At 44.4% G+C, this 17,441-nt stretch overlaps 1 long non-coding RNA gene across 1 annotated transcript in view; it reads left to right on the plus strand.

Annotated features, from left to right (window-relative positions):
- LOC109303430 overlaps positions 1 to 17,441 on the plus strand; it is a 108,321-nt gene that overhangs the window by 70,067 nt on the left and 20,813 nt on the right. The window lies entirely within an intron of this gene.

Here is a 17,441-nt window from a genome sequence, read left to right on the forward strand (position 1 = left end):
TGTATATGCACATATGGCAATCCTAATCAAGACTATTTAATGTATAGAAAAAAAGCCAAGTTATAAATTATGTTAAGACATAAAGAAGTGTGATAAATACAGCAAGAGCCAAGTTACAAGGGAGTTAGCCATTTAAATGTCTAAGTTAAATAAAACACAATTGGGGCTAACTTGCCCCTTAAGGCATTCATAAGCCCACACTGGGGAGCTCTGGGAAGCTCAGTTAGCACTAATTGTGTCTTATTTAACTTGGCCACATAGAGGGCTAACCCTTTTGTGGTTTGGCTCTCACTGCAGATATCACACCTTTATGTGGCTGACCTGCCCCTCTCAGCTTTCCCTCTTCTAGTGTACATTGATTTTGATCAGATCTGATTTACATTATTTATGTCAATTAGAATAAAAGACAAAAACACAATTTCCAAAGAACAAAGTGTGCTAACATTAAAGGTAATTGGACTGAAATGGACTTGTTCACATTCTTTTTGGCTTACTTCAGCATTCAAGTTTTATGTTGAATTTTCTACTGCCAGTTGGGTCAAAGCCTACAAAGATCTCTCCTGCAGCTAGCATGATGGGAACTGCCTGTTGTCTTGCTTGGGATACATACATACTGTTATAAGGGAAGGCTTCCTCCCAATTTGAGGACATAGTTACTGAACCAAGGCATGACTCCCTAAGCATCAATATGGGATATAACTATGGAAGCAAGAAGACTCCAGAAAGTTTTGGAGTCCAACTTTGTTTTAGGATGACACTAAAAATCTATGCTAAGAGGCTTTAGGACCAAAATTCTCTCACTCTGTCATGCACATTCAAATACAGTCTGTTCACATAAGCTAGAAAATGCATTCAAGGTTAACTGGTAAGCTATTATGATGCAACTTTGTGGACTGCATATGCTAGTTAAGTGCTCAGAAGCCATAATGATGAGTTCACCTAAGTGCATAGACAGATAGAAAGATTAGACAGAAACAGCTGAAAGAGATTTGCCTGTGATGCAGTCACATGCCATCTAGTGACCTCACAAGGAATACCAGCTTATTCAATAATATCTCAGCTGGGACTGTATTCAGAACTGATGTCAGTTGTAGTCCAGAAAGTGGGGTCTAAGGTTGTATAAATAAATCTAAAGGCGGTAAAGTGGATCAGAGTAATTTGCACCTGGCTGGTAGGATGAGAAGTATAGAGCATGAAAGGCAACTAACAAGGGGCAAGATGGTGCAAAATAAAGCATCTCATCATACTCAGTTTTTCTTTCAGACTCTTAAACTTATCCTTGTTTTATTGTGTTTCACTCCTAAATATGAATCCAAGGCTTCAAGAACTTTTACTGCTCTGCTGCTTAAAAAAATCTTTTTGAAATTCTTGGGAGGATTTCACTTCTTAGATCACACTTATCTAGCCACTTTCCCTCCAAGCACAGTACAATTTCTTTTGCTTTTTAGGGAGAGGAAGCCTCCACTTTGCAAACAGGTGCCCTCCCCTTTTGCTGACAGTAGCAAGTGGTTGAGCACAACAGTCAGTATCATAGTTGCTCCATTACCCTGTGCCATTATGCCATGAAGCTAAAGGATGTAGTCCTGAGCAGAAATAACAACATAGTTTAGTGGGTGACAACCTTTTCTAGAGGTGGGCTGGAATGACCCAACATTGGACCAGGGCAGACCAGTGCCAGGACCAAGCTGCTGCTGCTTCTCTCTGCTGCTATTCTTGTCTGCTGGCTTGGCCACAGCGTGGATGAAGCATCCCACCACTGAAACACTACTAAAGCCCCCCAATGTCATAACACCAAAGCCCCTCATTTCCATGGGCCAGATTGGTGGGAGATAGTTGACCTCTGATATAGACTGTCCATTATTATGAAGTCAGTCAAAAGCAATTGAAAGCAAAATAAGTGATAACTTGATTCCTTTAAAGTATTACAATACAAACTACTTTGCAGAGGGCACATCTACAATAAACTATGACACATATCGTGTAGGAGTTTATTGCTCTCAGGCACTGTGTTAATGTGTGCCTAGGACCACAGCACATTGAGCCGGGTCAGAGAAGACCTGGTTGGCAGGTGGGTCTGGGGTTCATCTTGCCAGCCCAGGGCTGTTCTGACCTGGCTCCATGTGCTGCAGAGGGGCTGGTTGGGGTGCAGGGGCGCTCCAGCGTGGGGCCAGCCAGCAGGCAGCCTCTGCACTGGAGCACCCTCATGCCCCAGCCAGCCCTGTAAGTGTCTACACATGTGTTGCTGCACATTAGAGAATGCAGCCATTAGGTCTGTGTGAAGCTTTGATAGCTGATTCAATGTAGAAGACATTTGGCCTGATTCAGTGGCTGAATCTCCAAATCTGAATTAAATCGGGAGATGCATTAAGAAGTCTGAATTGAATTGGAAGCCTCCAAATTGATTTGGAGAGATTTGGCCATAGACTAAACGGGCAGCAGTACTCAACCATGCTGGACACAGCTGTCTCCAGCGGGTAAGTCTGTTGTGGTGGGTGGAGGGAAGGGGCATGGGAGGGCAGATTAACACCCCCCACAGTGAGGGAGGGATTGGGGATGGGGTTGGGACAAGCTGCCCAGCTGGGGCAGGGGGGCACAGGACTTGGGGAGGGGGAATCCCGCCACTGGGCACTGCCAGTTTGGGAGGGCATGGGATGGGCATGTACCCTCAGATCTTCATGGGGTGGGCTGGGCCAAGCTGTGCTCCAGGAAACTAGCCCCAGCCACCCACTTCTGGGCTGTGCTCTGCAGGGAGGGTGGAGCCAGGGCTGCACTGTGGGCAGCTAGCCCCAGCCTCAAGCTAGCTGCAGCCTGGAGTGCAGCCCTAGCTCTACCTGCCCTGCAGAGCATAGTGGAGCAGAGGCAATGTGGGGGCTGCAGCCACCCTAAAATTCCCCATCACCCCTGTCACTGACCTCTCCCCAATCCTGGTGCACGTGCCTGCCGCCATGCCTTGCTGCTGCTTGCCCAGCTGGGGCACAGCAGGGCAAAGCTACAGCTTGTCCGGGAGGTGCGGGGAGGCTGTACCAGCTTCCACTGCTGCATCCTGCTTGTCTGAGGCAGTGCAGTGGCACCATCCCACACCTCCCCACCCCAGCTGGGCAAGCGGCAGGAGGGCATAGCTCCCATTCCCAGTGCCTTCTGCCTGGAGCAAGCCGCAACTGCATCATGCCCCCCCTCCCTGCCCCAGCTAGGGAAGCAGCAGCAGGGCATAGCCCCCAATCCCAGCACTGCCACACCTGCATGCTGCACGCCCCCACCCCAGCTGGACAAGTGGTGGCAGGGCATAGCCCCCACTCCCAGCGCTGCTGTGGCCACATCCTGTGCTTCCCCCACCCCAGCTGGGCAAGTGGTGGCAGGGCAGAGACCCAACTCCCAGCACCTTCCACTGCCTGCCCAGGGTGCAGCCCATCCCATCCCACCCCATGTAGATCCAGGAGCACACGCCTGCTCCCATGCCCTCTGAGACTGGTGGTGTGCGGCAGTGAACAATGGTGGAAGCCCCACTCCCTGCGTCCCGTGCCCCTCCCCACCTTGATTGGGCAGCTTGTCCCAGACCCAATCCCTCCCTCACTGTGAGAGCATTGACCTTCCTCCCACATGCCCCTTCCCTCTCAACTCCGCCCACCACAACTGACTTACCAGCTGGAGGCAGCTGTGTTCAGTGTGGTTGAGGACTGTTGCCTTTTAAGTCTATGGCTGAATCTCCAAATCAGCGCTGAAACTTTGGATCCAAATCAGCTGAAATGAATCAGGATAGTGATTTGAATCACCAAACTGAATCACTGTCCCTTGGAATTGGCCGAATCCAAATCAGAATCAAATACTAGCCACCTTGCACAGGCCTAGCAGCCATATGACAGTACTTGTGGTTATAAGCACTAACCTATGGTGGAGTTAATTAGTTTCCTGCAGCCTAATAGGGCTGCATGTTTAGATACTGAGATTTTGCTGCAAAGCTAATTAGGTAGTCCCACAGTAAACATCCTGCATAGATGCACCCAGAAAATACATTATGTAGGGCCCAGTCCTGAAATCTTTACCTTGTGCAAGTAGCTCTTACTTATGTGAACAGTTTCACAGGCTTTACAAACACTGTTTGCATGAGTCTGCCCTGCTTTCATTAAGAAATGATTTCAGGACTTATTACTTATTCATTACTTGTTAATATAAGCTTTTTTTTTTTATAATTGATCTGACAATTTTTTTTTAAGTATTTGCTACTTTGGCATCCAGACAATGGTGGAAGAAATCATTACTATTAAGATCATTATATGAAAAGAAATAAATTGCCAAAAAAGGTGGCAAATACTGCACCGCAGTGGGTGGTCTCAGCAGATTTTCTAACTCTATTTAAAACTGCTTCTTATCTTTCCCCAGAAATATTGTTCCTAGGGATAATATTCAAACACATCAGAAGTAATTTAGAAATGCATATCTAATAGGTCAATATTTGTTTGAACAGTTTGCTCAGTTTGGCTCTCATTAGAGGGGTGCTCTCAATGCAACTAATAAAGAAAGATCTTTCAGTGGAATCAGATGCTATTTTGTCCTTTTTTCCTAAATATTGTTACTCCCTTTGTTAATTACCAGAGATAATTGTGCTTACAGAAACGCTTGTTCTTTTCTAACTCATCATGAATGGGGTGTGCCCCTAGTGGCTGTGGGGGGCACGGCTGTGCTGGCAGTGGCCGGAGCCTGGCAGTGGTGGCAGGAGCCTAGAAGTGGCACTGTCAGCAGTGGGGGGGAGGGCGGGGGTTGGGGAGCACCGACCACCACCCGCAGGTGCTGTTGGCAGTGTTGGTGGCAGTCAGTGGTGATCATGGACTGCCCACAATTGGCAGCGCCTTTTTGCAGGGGGTGCACTGCTACACTCAGGGGGTGCATATGCACCTGCATGCACCCTCTACATGTTGCCCCTGTAACTCATTATCTCTCTTCATTAGGTCATCCATAGAAGCTACTAAATCTGTGACGTTATGGTAATTTCTGTGCTAAAACACTGGCATTCAAAATACAGGGTTGTGTCAAGAGGGATTTTGCTATAAAACAGCTGGTGAAGGAAAAATGACCTGTGGAGAAAGTTTTACAGAATTCAAATAGCTGAAATTGCCTAAGGAATAAGTAAATACAGAGTTTGGGCAAAATAAATTACAGATATTCATTTTTCCCCAAGTTTGTCCAAGTGTGAAATTCCCTCTTTAAAACAGAATACTTGCTCTACTTTCAAAGTACTAGGACTTATAAGGACGTTTAGAATGTTTCAATTCTGTATTCTACAAGCGCGGCAAGACTGGCTAGTGCCTGTTTGCTAGTGGTGGAGAATGAAGCAAATTGAAGGGATTTGAGAAATAATCTTTGTGCCTTTATAGGATCTGCCTTTATAATAATTTTTGGCACAGAGATGGATATAGCAAATCCTGCAAGTATGTAGTGTTCTGCCGTTTGGCTGCTTGAACAAATGGGCATAAAAAATTGTGGGCTTAAAACAGAAATATTTTAATTCCGTGACTTTAAATCTGAAGTACATGCAGGTGTTTTTCACAAGGCTTATCAGTCATTGACAAGGTCTGGATGTTACCCTGATCCTGCTTTTAATGAAGCCAATTGAAATATTACCCACTGGTACTTTCCTTATGGATAAAAGTCTAGCCCCCTTCACAAGTGTAAGGGTTTAAAAAAACCCACTTCTTTTTCTGCTGCCTGGGGGTGGGAGGAGGCTGTGATGAGGCTAAGCAAAATAACTCATGTTTTACTGAGTGCTGTAAATCAGTGCTCTGTGGTATATTTGTCTATAGCAACTAAGAAGGCCAAGGCAGAGAGAAGAGTTGTCCGCTAGGTCAGTAGTAGTTTGAATGATGTACTCACTTTGGTTCTAGGATTCTCAGTGAGATGACATTGCACCTACTGAGAAAAGAGTCTTTCACAGAATCAGATGCAGTCTAACAATAGCATTACAGGCAGAAATAGGAGTGGCCTGTATCTGTGTTTAGAGCTAAATGTTAAATAAATGAAAATCTAATTTTCAATACTGCCTTTGTAGCATTCATTTTTTGATGTACATTTCCTAGTTACTAAAGAACAAGCTGAGAAGGAATCATTTGCAGATTTTGGCCTCTCTGTAGTCTGTGGTCTCTTTGTTTCAAAGTATTGTTTGTCAGAGTCCAGTGAAAGTCTCTGGCCTAGGAGCTGTGAGTAAAGAAAAATAATAATGATTGCAATTAGTCTCTGCATGCCAATGATGCAAGTGTTGGGGTTATTACTTTTCACTGTAAATATTCCACATATTCCTACTAATTTTGGTCTGGGACATGCTGTTAAAATATATTTAGGGCAAACTATATAGTTTATTTTGGAGGCATGATAAATTAAATGCAGTATATTTGTAATTACATCATATAAACTATAACTAATATTTCATGACATAGTAAGTAAAAACCAGTGGTATTCAATAACTTGATAAATACATCTAGGAACATAACATTAGTTCAGTTCATAGCATGCTACATAAAACTGTTTGAGGTAGATGGAAAAAGGATTCCTTCCCTGAACTCTGTGCTGAGTCCAGTCAAAAAAGATTCAAATTGTATCTTTAACTGCAGGTCAGAAAATCAAGTTTTTTGCATCAAAGCTACCAAGAAAATTTGTCTGAAATAAATGTTCAGTTAAGGAAAATTAGTAAAATATTTCCACATTCAGCAGGGTATGGCTTGGAGTAGTTTCCTTATGATTTGTTACAGTTTACTCAATACCTACTGCCTATTTGACCATTCAAAGTGCATATCTTTTATCTGAACTTATTTCTCTTATCTGCACAACTTATCTGATAAGAAAAAAACCTATTTTTAGCTTTTGACGTGTAAAGAGAAGGTTCTTGAGTAGAAGTATAGGGCACACCCTATTTGATTTTGAACAGGATCTGTAACATTACATTTCAATGCTTGACAGGAAATCCCAAAATAGTTATGTGCTAAACCTCTTTTTGGACTTTCAATGTCCAAAGGAAATTTTCTAGCAGAAATATTACTTGACAGGAAAATGACAGGTTTTTATTTATATGAAGATCCTGATTCTGCAGGTCTTTAGGAGTTTTTCCCAAAGAAGGGCTACAGAATGAAGCAATCATAAGTCCAGCCTCTTTAAATGTGGACTTCTTATCTTTCATGTTAATCCAGTTCTCCATCTTATTTCAGATACTTCTCATGATAGATTAAAAGCTGGGCATGCCTGGTCTGTATATCTCCTTATGACAGGCCCCAGTACTATTACTGTAATAGCTGTCCATTTTCTTCTTTCTGCCCTTAATTATTTTTGTTTTTTCATCATTTATCCTTTCTGTATGTCTGTCTTTCCTTCTTTCTTCCTCTTTTGCCCTTTCTTACTCTAATGGCACCTCTTGGTCATACTGCATTGGTTGGGAAGCTGTGCAGGCTCTGATGCCAGGCTGCATGTGATCACCTGGTTGACCTGAGTACTCTTTATGGCCTTCATTCCTATGGTGTTTGAGTGCCTCTCAGTCTTTCATGTATTTATCCATCCACCAACCATGTGAAGGCTCTGTTCATATGTCTATTTTACAGAAGGGAAAGTGAAGTATAGAAAGATTAAGGGCTACATCTAACAAAGAACTTAAAGTTAGCTGCTCTGGTGTTTAATGTTTGGGCACCTGGTCCTGAAGTCCAAATGGGATTTATGTGAGCTAGTCACATTTTAACTTAGAATTTTTTGTCCCTTTCCTAATGCACGACTCAGAAAAGGCTTGCCTAAATCTTTATTGGTATGTGAAATTCTTCGCGTTTCAGGACAGATCTATATTTTCTAGCATGTAGGAGACAACAAACATACATGTTTGAAAACACAGCTATTGTGCTTGTTCTTTATCTTGCTGTTTTGAGTGACATGGTTAGTTAACATCTTAACCTTGCCTGAAACCATTGGAATTTACAGAGTAATGTCCTATAGACTTACCTGGTAGTGAATTCTGGTACCTAGGGCTACCTCAATCAAAGGTTTACTTACACGTCTACTGCCTAGGAAAATACAGCGAACCACCAACTAATTAGCTGGATTAGGGTTAGAGCACCCTTTCTGCTGATGCTGGCCTACTGCACAGCCAAGAGTGCAAAATTCATTAAGAGAGAAGAGAAAACAAAAAGCAGCCTGGTTCTACAGTTCAGTGAGGAGGGTGTTCTGCTGGGAAGGACCATTTTATAAAAGAATCTGATGGCAAGAGCTCTCACACAAGTTATGAAATACCCAGGTTCAGTGCTTTTCTATGGCTGAGGAGATTCAAACCTTCTCCCACCTGCCTGGAGCATGCCCTAAACACCAGGCTATACCCCCAGGCTGTGGCTGTAGTGGTTGTGCATATACTATATTCTGCTGAGACTGTCTTCACTCAGAAAATTCAAGATTCATTGGACCAGAGAGAGAAAAAGAGACATGACTGTAGCCTGGTAGTTAATAATTTGGCTGGCAGCACAGAGACCTAGCCTTCACTTTCTCCTACAAAAAATGTTTTTATATTTTTATCTTAAACAGTCACTAAATAAACTGAATAAACAGTCCCCGTAACAGAAACTGGAGCTCAAGAGTTCCTTCTCCCTAGGGTTATAACCCTTGGGTTGGTTATGTGCACTCTCCTTTCCTCTTGCCCTGTCCCCAACAATAGCATAGCTTCCAAAAGAGGTTTAAAGAGTGCTACCTGTGACCCAACATAGTCAATCACCTAGTGGGCTAAGGTTCCCTTTAAGGAGCTGGACACATGGATTTAAATCCTCATAAGCAGAGGAAGAAATTGAACCATGACTTTCTACATCTTGGGCAAATGTTCTACCCACCAGTTCAGTGGTGCTTAATCTTTTGACCCTGTGGGCCAGATGAGTGGGGCAGGGCCAGTGTATGGGCTGGATCAAGCCCCGCTAGCTAGGACCAGACCCTGCACTGCCCCATCCCTGTCCTGAGCACCAGAAGCAGACTCTGGGGCCTAGTACCACTCACTCCTACCTCTGCGCACTGGGATTGGTCTCCAGGGGCTTTGTGCTGCCCTTCTTGTCCCAACATGCTACAATTGGGTCTCTAGGGCCCAGTACCACTCCTTCTCATCTAGATTCATACCCTGGGGTCTGGAACAACCCCCTCCTACCCCAGTGGGAGATCCCTGGTTCTTCCCTCTTCACATCCCCCACACAAGGGTTGGGCCCTGGGGCCTGGCACCACCTCTGCCTGGCCCTTTATGCTGGGATTGGGCACCCAATCCAGTGCATAGCATAAAGGCTTCCCATGAATCCAGAAATTTGGTGATGGTGGAGTGGTGCCACTGCTTTCCCGTCCCCATATTTCCAGATACACAGAGAGCCCTGTGGACCAGATAACATGGAGCTGTGGGAAGAGGGGTTGAGCACCCCTACACTAGATTATCTGTAGAGCTAGAGAATAGCACTTATGCCATCACCTGCTGGCTTTTAAAAGAAAAAAGAAGCTGCCACTACAGTTTCTGCAGAGCTAGATGCTGGAGGCAGGATAGAAGTGCTTTGGCAAAATCTATTAGATTAAGTTTATGAATCTATCTATTAGCTTTTGAATCTCAGTTGGACTAGCCCCCTCTGAAGGTTTAATCCCACTGATCCCTTTCATTCCCTGCTATATCCATTAACTTGTTTAGCAATAAAAATCTGACAAAACCCTCACATTACCAGCTGTACCAGTTAAAACCTCTGTTTAAACATAACAATATGTCAAAGGTACCGGTTCTTGGGAAGATCATGTTTTATTTCCCTGTACAAATTGAGACTCTATTCTAGCCAAATAGAAAATGTTTGAATTGCTGTGAAGTGTTAACTTAACCATTGAGTTTCATTTATGATTAACAGCATGAGTCAGGGATGATTGAAGTCTACAAGGAAACAGCAAGATAAAATGCAAAGGCCTGGTCCTGAATTCTTTGTACGTGTTAAAGCCAGTGGGAGTTTTGAGTGTTTAAGAAATATATGATGGGGCAATAAAATATTTCCCTTAGTCCCCGCCCCTGGAGACTTCAGCAGCAGCCACCATCAGGAACTGGATCTGGGCACTGAGCCACAAAGTAGCTTCCCCCACCCTCTGCACTTTCTCCCCCATGGCAGTGTCACTCAGAACAAGTCCCCAGATTGTAAAAAGCTGTATAGATATTTTCTAGAGCTGAGTGAGTAAGGTGTAATAAATATCTCCAGTATGGCAATCCTTTAAATGTGGTACGTGTTTTAGAGAAAGCTAGGAATATAGTTCCATATCCCAAAATGAAAGGTGAAAGGGTCATTAACAAGTGGGATAAAGGTTGCAAATGGGTAATACGTAAACTAATTACAGGAGAAGAGGATGCGTGGTCCGGAATTATAATATAAAAATGAACATTGGATTTTCCGTAACTTCATGATTCACCATATCTGATACAATTAAATTACAGCTATAAACTCTGAAGCTATGCAAGATTTGTGTGGGATGGTAACACTAAACATAAAATAAATGACGTTTCTTTTGGTCAGGAACAATGGTCTATATAAGGTGGTGTGTCTTTGAAAGAATAAAATGTCCTTGCTTTTCATGTTCTTAGAAAAAGCCTCAGGGCCAAATTCTGCTCACATTTCATTTAGAGTTGAATGAGCAAATGAGAAACAGAATTTGGTCTGTTAGATTCCATAACAAGACAGTAATATACACTAAAATAAGTAACAAGCAGGGGACACTGTATACAGGATCAGATCAACTCCTCCATTACAGCCAATGAACCATTTTTCCAGTTGCCAAACACCAGGAATTTTATGAGCCCATCAGTAGTTACTGTTTTCCACTAAGCCTCAGTTGCTTTATTCTTGTGAAAGCAAATATAGAATCATAGAATCATAGAACTGTAGAAAGTTATGGTTGGAAGGGACTGCAGGAGGTGATCTAGTTCCCCATAAGAACTAGGCCTGTGATCAGAGGCATAACTAGCAATTTTGGTGGCTTGGGGGGATGAGAGGGCAGAAGAGTCTGAGTTAGGGTGCTGCAAGATGTTGCTGGTACTCTCTCTAAACTGGTGTATCACTAACTCCTCCCCCTCTCCCCCCCCACACACTCTGAATCAAGGCCTATTTGCATAGTGGCCCATGAATCCACACAAACTCTAGATAACTTCTTTGAAAACTGTACTGTGAAGGTTTCCTTAAAGGGAAGGTGCTCCTGGAACAAACAATTACTTACTGTTTTCAGGACCAAATAATTCTGGGTGCCTTTCGCAGGCACTTTTATAGCTTAAATTGAAAATGCTTGTGGAATGAAGAAAGAAGAGTTCCATAGCTTGGAGCAGGTTCAAGGTTAAAGTGCAATAACTTTTTTCAAGAACTTCTCTCAGAACTTAAGTGGAAAGATGCTCATCCCTCATCCCTTCTTGTCATAGAATCACAGAAAATGAGGGTTGGAAGGGACCTCAGAAGGTCATTGTGGTGGAGCCAGCACTTCAGGTACACTAATCATGAGTGCCCAGAGACACGGCCCTCTCTAGCTTTCCTGCCACACCTTTGTTGTTAATAAAGAAGAAAGGGGAGGACTCCGTGTTGTAATATAGATTCCCCCCTTTCAAGATCTACTCATGGCACAGTGGGTTGATGGTTTGGAGCTCCACCTCCCCTACACCCTATCCACGCGCCAACTGTAGTGTTGTTAAGCATACACTTATCACCCAAGCCAAGCCACTGGGTTTCTTCAAAGCAATCAGCATTTATGTTCTTGATTGTGAAGTCTATTCTTTGTCTCTTATGTGGTAGAGGACTATCAGAAAACAGTCTGACCAAAGTAATCAAGAATATATAAATAGTAATATAGACTCTGGAAGGAAGTGTCAGAGCCCTTGTTTCCTGGATCTACCCCAAGAGGCTCCTGGTAGGATCTCCAATATTCTTAGCAGGAAGGGTCTGAATCAGGGTTCAAGGGTGTACAACTCCTCCCTGTCCTCTGTAATCACCAAGCCAGTGTCCCAAAAAGAATATGAAGTAATGCTGGAGTCTCTGCACCCTTGACCGGGTTACCAAACACAAAATCAAGGCAACTCTTCCAGGTACTCACTAAATAAATAAAAACTTGAATACAGTCTGCCAGCACAGTCCTTAGAAGAGCTGAGTCCCTGCAGGCTGCCATACTTAGCTTCTTTTAGGGCTTCCCCACTCATGTATGAGGGTAACACAGCTGATGGGGAACAACAGAACCAACCCGTTAGCTGCTTCCTTCCTCAGGGTACTTTAGGAGGTACTTATTCCCTCCCCTGTACAGGGCTCAGCCTTCCGGTTTTCTTCCCTATACCAGGCTGTTTCCTGGTGTGGGCTCCTGGCTCTGGGTCCTGTGTCCCAGTCTAGCTTCCCTGTACTGGACTCACCTGCCCAGGTTTTTGGTATACTGGGCTTGGTTCCCTGGCTCTCCTGCTTGGCCATGCATGGCTGCTTCTATCTTTAAGCTCCCAGCATGGTGCAGTTCCCTGATGTCATCTGCCGTGCACCTGTGGAGCCAGAAGGAGCACGAGCTTACAAATTGGTGTTGTAGCATCACTGTGCAGTACTCTGCTGCAGCTCATGGCATTCCTGCAGGTAAGTCTGACAGGCAATCAGCCCATTCCATAGTGGGTCCTGCTGAACTGTGGCTAACAGTCACACTTTCGGCCCCACAATCTGGTGTCTCATCACCAGTCATCTAGTCCAACCCCCAGCTCAAAGCAGGACCATCCCTAACTAGATCATCCCAGTCAAAGCTTTGTCTAGCTGGGTCTTAAAAACCTCCAAGGATGGAGATTCCACCACCTCTCTGGGTAACCTGTTCCAATGTTTTAGTACCCTACTAGTGAGAAAATTCTTCCAAATATCTAACTGTGGCAGGACACCTTGGTGCCTGCCACTTTAAGAGCCTTAAGCAGGCTGTGGAGTAGCCAGCAGATGTGATGCAGCCTAATGAGGTAGTCACATGACTGCAAGGAGGCTCTTGGATTGGAGGATGGGGCTGAGCAGCCTGAGTATAAACACAGGCCCTCAGAGCTAAGCTGGCAGTTGTTGCAGGGAGGATTCTGGTGTCATTTTGTTACAATGTATTTACTTTAGCTGCATGAGTGTTTGAGTGATGTGGCTGATCTGGTGAGAAGATTGAGGGCCGTTACAAGTAGTTAAGGCCTGTGCTTTTGAAGATAATGGGTGCAGATTCTAGTCTTGGGTCCTCTGTGTGTTTGGTTGTATGGTTTTATATGCTTTTTGAGTTGGTTCCCTTTATTTCAGTTTGTGATGATAGGCAGCACTATAGAGACTGCCAAAATAATATCAACAAATATCAATTAAAGCAATGGCTTTTCTGCTGTTGTAACCTGATTGGGCTAAAACCACAAACTCACTTCATATAACCCACAAAATGTGGTTTAGATATTAATAACATTCAGTTCTTGCCATTGTAGTCTGACAGACAGAATGCTTCCTATGACAGTATTTTCTCTGTAATAGCTAGTTCCCTCTAGTTTTGGTCAATTAAAGAAAAAACCTGATCTACTTATGAAGTCAATTTGAGATTCAGTTTTGGTTTCTCAAATATAAGATGTCATCATGTTTAAAGGAAAGCTATTAGATATTTTGCCCAGAATATGCTTTATCCATTATTTAGAAAAAGAAATGAACGCACAAAATGGTTTGTACACCAAGAATTAACATTGCACTTCTCAATGCCTATCTAATAACTTTCCTTATAAGAAAATTGCATATGGCTTTTTACTATAGGATTTAATCTCTGTTTGCTTTTTTAGATTATTTCAAGTGAATTCTGTGCCAGTAATGACTATTGAATAAAAATGAATTGAAAATAAAGATTTGTGAATATTTATTCAGCATTCACTTGGTAAACTAAAGTACCTCATTAAGTGCCGGTTCTAGTGTGCTGAGTAAATAATAAGTGGTTTAAAATTTGACTCCTGTGTACTTTCAAAACAGTTCTGTAAGTTGATAACCTCTCTGATGAAATGACAATATATCCTTTTCCTCTGTCCTAATTAATATTTTCCTATGACACTTTATTCATTTTTAAAATATTTGTGTTTGTTGGCTATATTTTTTTATCCTCAGGTCTCAGTGATCTGTATCCCTTCTATCCAATTACATGACAGCTCTCAACTTGCAGCATAACTTGATTGCAAATTTCTTTTGAAAAGATAACCATATGCTGTGGGTGGAATTGATTACAAGTGATAATTGTGTACATTAGTAAGTGAAGAATTGCTAACATCAAAGCCGACATGGCTGCTAGGAAAGCAAACAAGCAAATCAAAGTTCAGAATAGATGACGATAAGTCTCCTACGCTATATTACTGCATGTAAACCTCTGCCATTCTCATCTGAGCATGAGAGCAAGGTAACTTTGGGTCTAAAATCAGTGATGTAATCAGGTTAAGGTGGAGGGAAAGATAATCCACATTTAGCTATGAAGTAATTTCATACAAACTAACTGGGTGAAATGAATCTATCCTTGGCTATATAAATCAGTAAACACTTAAAGGAATGATTAAGTGTATATATGCGACTTTAAGTATCCTGTCATACTGCTGTGCTTACCTCCCACACTTCTTGGCTAGGGACAGAAGTTATACATATACTGGCTTAAGTGATTAGTAACTGGTTTAAACCTGTAACAGAACAAAAGTTTAGTGCACACAAACCATTTCAAAATGGCCAAAACTGGTGTAAGATAAACCTGGTTGAATGTAGTATCAGACTTAACTGATTGAGGTCAAACAAGTTTATGGAACTTGTATCCCAGACCCCTTCCTGGTTTAAGTTAAATCAGAGTCTCCCAGTATGCTCTGTAGCTCTGGGCTGGTCTGCCCCTGAAAGCAGGGCTGGCCCCACTCCTCTGCTCTTTGGCTGGAGCAGGGATGGGAGTGTGGCCTGACACTGACCTGGCATGACCCCCTGAGGTGAAGGGGGCACAAAGGGGGTTTATTTCTCCCTCCCCTCTGCCCGCCCTTCCCGGGGGACCCCAGCCTCTTCCAGTGCTGCCTGGCCCTTCTACCATGGCCTGGCCCCTACCAGCTCCAAGTCTCCTAGCTGCACAAACCACGGCACAGACAAGCAGCTGCCTGAGCAGAAGAGGGATCTGTTTGGGGCAGAATCCCAGGGCACAGAGTCGCCCTTGTGTCCCAACAAGCAGCTCCCAGCTTCTGTCCTGGGGAGCCAGCAAGCACCAGGTCAACAGATGGGTAATTCCTGAATGACCCCCTGAGAGATAGGAGAGGGGATCAGGGAGCAGTAATGAGGTGCTGTCCAGGCTGGCTTAGGCCACATGTATGGCCAGCTGGGCAGACTTCAGCTGAGGTCCCTGTGCCAGTGGGAGAGAGGGGAGATGGGGGATTTAATCCCCTTCCCTCTCCCATTTCACCTGAGGCTGCTGCACGGTGGGCTCTGGCCACTCCCCCCACTGCACAAGTGGTGAGCAGGGGGGAAAGCAGGCCAGATCTGGGCTGAGGTCCCTGTGTCCTAGTGGGGAGTCAGTGGAGTTTAATCCCCCTCCCTGTTCCTGCTTTGCTTGAGGCTGCTTCCCCGGGCTGGCTCTGGCCATGCCTCCTGCTGTGTGAACAGCTAACAGGGAGAAAAGCTGGGCAGACCCAGGCTGGGTTTCTGTGCTGGTGGGAGACAGGGGAGACAGGGGAGTTTCATTCCTCTCCCTTCCCTGCTTTGCCAGAGGCACTTCCCAGGCCAGTGTCTGGCCATGCAATCCCCTCAAGGACAAATCTGGCAGGGGCTTCTTACCCTTTCTCCCTCCAGGCGCATCCTGGGTGGGGTCCCTGCAGGCCAGGGTGGGGGTTTAAACCCAGGGCTTGGCCATGCCCCAGCCCCTGGTCCACTTCCCTCCAGTCTTGTGGCTGCTGCCGAAGGGAAAGGAGGGCTTGCTCTAGTGCCCCCGGGCTTCTAGTCTGAGCTGTTGAAGAGAAGTGGCTGCATTTCCAGAATCAAAAGAGAATGCCTATTCACTTGCAAATTGGTTCAAACTATGAAGGGTAGATTTACCTGGAAAGATTGAATCAATTCAGGCTTCGGCTTTTTGAACATCTGTACTTATCCCTTTAGTGGGAAGGGATATTGGGTAGTGCCCATGTGACAACCATCTTTTCAGTGCAGCATCACAGAAGCAATGTTGGACCAGGGAACTGGATTCATAACAACTTGGTCCTTGCTTTACTTCACATGCTTTTAAAGATTCATATCTAGTTATAATTTTGTAAGACAATAATAATTAACACAGAGATCACAGGATACTAAGAACATTCAATTTTAAGGCTCTTTTTTAGCTCCTGTCATGTTTTCAGTTTGACGAAGTCACCATGCTCCAGAGGATCTTTATGTCAATTTGAGGCTTTGCCCTGCAGTTTTCAATGAACTGGTAACTGCTAAAACTAGCCAGGGAAATATATTCCACTTTTTATGACTTTATGACTCCTTTGAGGCAAAAACATAGCCAGGAACAAATATTGCCTTGCATGTTTCTGACCCGTAATGCAGAGCAGCCTCAGCTTTCAGTGCAGCTGAGAGCAACTTCAAGGCTGAGGCTCTAAAGCCCCACCAAGGTCTGTTCAACCAATGTGGCTTGTCAGAAAGCAATGGTATTCCATCTGTACTCCATTTCCCTGACACTACCCTCATGCTGGAGTGGGTGAGAGGAGAAAGTATCAAGCAATTCATTGTGAATGGGAGATTTTCCTGTAGTAAGTTAATTGCTAGGGAGCCAGTAGCACTGTCTCTCTGCTGTTCTCTGCTGGAATAGCCCAATCAAACTGAAGGTTACAGAGAATGTGGCCCAAAGCCCTTAAAATCCAATTCTGCTCTGAAAAGTGACTCTGTAGAACATGACCTCGTCATCTGTTGTTGTTGTTGGTGTCTGCTCATTGTTTTCACACCAAAATAAATTGAGCTGGGTTCTTTCCATCTTAGATGATTCCAGTGACCAAAATTACAAATTTTCTTGTGCAGGGACCAGGACTTCCCTGCTGTGATAGAAGCCGGACTCGAGGGGATCGCCTTCAGACCTCAGGTTGGGGAGGACTGGGTTAGAGAGCTTCTGGAGGGGCTGGACGCGTTCAAGTCAGCGGGTCCGGATGCTCTCCACCCCAGGGTGTTGAGGTTGCTAGCTGGGGTTATTGCAGAGCCCCTGGCACGGCTCTATGAGCGATCGTGGTGCTTGGGCCAGGTGCCAGATGATTGGAAGGTAGCAAATGTGGTCCCCATCTTCAAGAAGGGGAAGAGGGAGGACCCGGGTAACTATAGGCCCGTCAGTCTTACCTCAATCCTGGGGAAACTCTTTGAGAAGATCATCAAGGAGCACATTTGTGATGGGCCGGCATCAGAAATGATGCTCAGGGGCAATCAGCATGGATTTATTAGGGGGAGATCATGTCAGACCAACCTGATTGCCTT

The sequence above is a fragment of the Gavialis gangeticus genome, unplaced genomic scaffold (assembly GCF_001723915.1).
Source record: "Gavialis gangeticus isolate Ggan-Ray unplaced genomic scaffold, GavGan_comp1, whole genome shotgun sequence".
In the NCBI taxonomy this organism is placed as follows: Eukaryota; Metazoa; Chordata; order Crocodylia; family Gavialidae; genus Gavialis; species Gavialis gangeticus.